Below are 4,308 nucleotides of genomic sequence, written 5' to 3'. Positions count from 1 at the left end.
ACAGAGAGAAAAAGAATGGCCCAGAAAATGAATAAATATTTCAATTTGAGGCGCAATCACGGCAAGTGATTGAAACGGGGGGAAGAATAATGGCTTTCATTTAGATAAGATACAGAAAATTATTTAGTGAGAAATGAAGAATAATAAAACCCATTCAGCATCGCCGCGTGCGCCAGGACGTGAATGGCACCGAATCCCACCCCAAAGCGGGCCCACCGGCGCGCTCCCGGCTCCAGGGGGAGGGATCCCAACATTCCGGCCTTTTCCGGAGGGAAAAACCCCAAATTTTGGCCCAAACAGCAGCAGCGGGTTTGGAGCAAGGCAGGGAAGGCGCCTCGGAGGTGATGGCGGAACTGGAGGGGTGGGAAGGGGTGGGGAGGGGGAATTTGGGATGGATTTGGGGGCTACTGGGGGTGTCACGCAGGGGTGTGACCCCTGATCCCAAACCGGAGCCATCCCATCCCAAACTGGAGCCATCCCATCCCAAAATGGACTCATCCCGAACTGGAGCCGTCCCATCCCAAACCAGAGCTGTCCCATCATAAACTGGAGTCGTCCCATCCCAAACTGGAGCTGTCCCATCCCAAAATGGACTCATCCGAAACCGGAGCCATCCCATCCCAAACCAGAGCTGTCCCATCATTACCTGGACTCATCCCATCCCAAACTGGACTCATCCCAAACCGGAGCCGTCCCATCATAAACCAGAGTTGTCCCATCCCAAACCAGAGCTGTCTCATCCCAAAATGGACTCATCCCAAACTGGAGCCGTCCCACCCCAAACCGGAGCCGTCCCATCCCAAAATGGACTCATCCCACCCCCAAACCGGAGCCTTTCCCCGTGCCGGGAGCGGGGAGAGCCGGGCCCCTCTCTCCGCTCTCCACACGGCACCGGGGCGGCAGCTGCGATGGGATGGGGCTGTTTGGGATGGATTTGGGGTGGCCACCGGCATTGCCACGCAGGGATGCGACCCCTTAATCCCAAAGCGGAGCCCTCCCGCCCCAGACCGGAGCCCTCGCGCCCTTCCCGGCCCCTCTCTCCGCTCTCCACATGGCACCGGGGCGGGAGCGCGGCCGCTTTTGTTCCCGGGAGGGCAAGAAATAAATAAGGCTTTCAAGTATCTGGCCTTATCTGCTCCACGGTACACAGCAGACTCCTTAGGTCACATTTGTGTATGTGAGTATTTGGGTGATGGAAGGCTAACCATTCTCTTTCCTTCACAATGAGCACTGGATTTCTATTTCAGCCAAAATGATTCACTTATTCCAAATTGTATGCACCTCAATGAAAGCAAACTAAATCTCTCAAGAGAATTGCATAGAAAATATTCTTAGTGATTGTCACCAAGTCTGATCCTTTATGACAATTTCAGAGAACACATCTTAGAAAAAGGAAGCTCTTGAAAGCCCTATGAAGAACAGTTCTGGATGCTCTAATTACAGCAGTTACTAAAAGCTTTCAGAAATCTAAGAAAAATGGACTTGGTCTCAATCACATCCTGCTCCTGGGGTTTTTTTCCCTTTCCTTTTATAACACTTTTCTCCAATAAAGCAGTATCATTTGGAAAAATATGTTATTCTACCAGCTCAAGTTCACTGAGAGGACAGAATAAAACTCATTAACACACTTTCTTTAACAGACAAGGGTATTACCTTTCCTGTTTGGGGTATGGCATTTTTCATTATCCTTGCCACATTTGCAATTGGAAGATATATATCTTGTTCTCTAAAACTCTCTTTTGAGCCATTTGTATCTTCGTGATCATTCATGCTGTCTTCTGTGTCTAATGAAATGAAGAAAAGTTAACAAAAATGATATGTGATAGACAGCAGGCAGTAATTCAGTTTAAAATCTCACACTGAAGGATGAAGACCTTTGAAAGCACAGTGTGTTAGCATCATAGAAAGAATTTTAAAAATAGATGCAACATCACAATACCTTCATAAATATAGCATTTTATCACATTATGCACAGAAGTGTACATGGCTGCTGATCACCAAGCATTCTTAATGTCATGTCAAAATACAAACTGTTTCCCAGAACATAAATTTTTTTTGTCATTCCCTCAAGGTCTCAGTGCCAACATCTAAAAATCCAACCTCCCCCCTTCAGACTGAAGAAAAAATTCTTTATACAGTGAGGCATTATGAAAACAATTGCAAATTCTTAGCCTGAGAGAAGGTAGCAGATAACTATACAAGACCTGGAAGAAAATGTCTCTATACATACACAGAGAAATAGTAGTATTTACTCTCTCATTTCTTACCATCATGAGGCTGTATCACATAGTGACTGCCACCAATGTAATCTCCAGCAATTCCTAACTGAGAAGCATCTGTTGTGGAGCTGTCACCATCCATCTACAATGAGAAGAAGGAAACCTTTCAGGTGTGATTGTTACATCACTAAGTGCAGCTATTACTGAAACCCAGCCCATTAATCAAACTATGAGATCAATTTATACAAAGCATATTTTGTTATTGGAGAACAGTATCTCCACTGTCATTCCTGAGTTTTATCGACAGGTGATAGTTCAGCTGTTTTGTGAGGCTTCCCAAAAACCTCAGTTAGAGGCACAGGCCATGCACAGAATCATCTAGTTCATGTAGCACACAGATAGCAATCTTGTGTTTTTCCCGTGAGAGTCTGACCAGAACATGCAAGGTGTCTCTGAACAACCCTCAAAACCTACACCAGCTGTTCACTGAATGCTTTACCTATTAATTACTATACAGAGTGCATCCTTCACTCATCTTTACCCTCCATGTCAGTTTGTCAAGCCCACTGACAAACTTCTAGCCAGGCCTTGGGACCAGCTCTGCATCCTCATCCTCCCTGAGACACCAGTAACTCCTATGTGCCTTCTGAGTCATGTTTTAGCTTTCCCTGATCCTGCCCTGCCTCACTCTCTGGGCATCCTTAAGTGCTCTTCTCCCAGTGTTCTGATGTGGCCAACAAGAAGACTTCTTGAGGCTTTGGATATGGGGTCACAGGAGAAAAAGGGAATGCCAGGAGAAAAAGGGAAGCCAAAAGAGCCTGTATGTCCCTCCTTCTTACTACACACAAAAGCTCCTGGGGAGGCAGAGCCCAGCTGAATTCACTCACTGACCCCACACCCACTGTGTGGGTACCTTGGTGTCTTTGAAGGATCACATGGTTGTTGCCAGTGAAACCACGGAGCTCACTTTTTTTCCACAACCATTAGCCTGAAGAGGGAGGGAAGGAAGGAGGGAGGGATGGAAGGAGGGAGGGAAGGAGGGAGAGAAGGAGGGGGAGAGCGGGGACGTGCGCGCGTGTCACGCGTGGGGCTGCGCGGGGGAGCGTGTGGGGAGGGCGTGCAAATGCGTGCTGGGGCGTGCGAGTGTGATTTGGGGCGTAAGCGCGGGTTTTGGGGTGTGAGCGCGGGTTTTGGGGTGTGCACACGCGTTTGGAGTGTAAACGTGCTTTGGGGTCTTCACACGTGTGTTTTGGGGTGTAAACGCGGGTTTTGGGGTGTAAACGGGTGTTTTGGGGTGTGCACACACACGTTTGGAGTGTAAACGTGCTTTGGGGTCTTCACACGTGTGTTTTGGGGTGTAAACGCGGGTTTTGGGGTGTAAACGGGTGTTTTGGGGTGTGCACACACACGTTTGGAGTGTAAACGTGCTTTGGGGTCTTCACACGTGTGTTTTGGGGTGTAAACGCGGGTTTTGGGGTGTAAACGGGTGTTTTGGGGTGTGCACACACACGTTTGGAGTGTAAACGTGCTTTGGGGTCTTCACACGTGTGTTTTGGGGTGTAAACGCGGGTTTTGGGGTGTAAACGGGTGTTTTGGGGTGTGCACACACACGTTTGGAGTGTAAACGTGCTTTGGGGTCTTCACACGTGTGTTTTGGGGTGTAAACGCGGGTTTTGGGGTGTAAACGGGTGTTTTGGGGTGTGCACACACACGTTTGGAGTGTAAACGTGCTTTGGGGTCTTCACACGTGTGTTTTGGGGTGTAAACGCGGGTTTTGGGGTGTAAACGGGTGTTTTGGGGTGTGCACACACACGTTTGGAGTGTAAACGTGCTTTGGGGTCTTCACACGTGTGTTTTGGGGTGTAAACGCGGGTTTTGGGGTGTAAACGGGTGTTTTGGGGTGTGCACACACACGTTTGGAGTGTAAACGTGCTTTGGGGTCTTCACACGTGTGTTTTGGGGTGTAAACGCGGGTTTTGGGGTGTAAACGGGCGTTTGGAGTGTAAACGTGCTTTGGGGTCTTCACACGTGTGTTTTGGGGTGCGCACACGCGTGTTTCGGGGTGTAAACGCGTGTTTTGGGGCGTAAA

At 48.6% G+C, this 4,308-nt stretch overlaps 1 long non-coding RNA gene across 1 annotated transcript; it reads right to left on the bottom strand.

The window, feature by feature from the left end:
* Positions 1-1,659: 1,659 nt before the first annotated feature.
* On the bottom strand, positions 1,660-2,488 carry LOC108445946. Its single transcript, XR_001861042.1, has 2 exons — positions 2,268-2,488; positions 1,660-1,784 (listed from the first exon to the last, which is right to left on the bottom strand). It is a non-coding gene; the product is annotated as an uncharacterized LOC108445946 (long non-coding RNA).
* Positions 2,489-4,308: the final 1,820 nt, after the last annotated feature.

This window comes from Corvus brachyrhynchos, unplaced genomic scaffold (assembly GCF_000691975.1).
Source record: "Corvus brachyrhynchos isolate BGI_N302 unplaced genomic scaffold, ASM69197v1 scaffold303, whole genome shotgun sequence".
Taxonomy (NCBI): domain Eukaryota; kingdom Metazoa; phylum Chordata; class Aves; order Passeriformes; family Corvidae; genus Corvus; species Corvus brachyrhynchos.
Note: the sequence above shows the minus strand (reverse complement) of the source record. Positions and strands in the feature narration are given on the sequence as shown.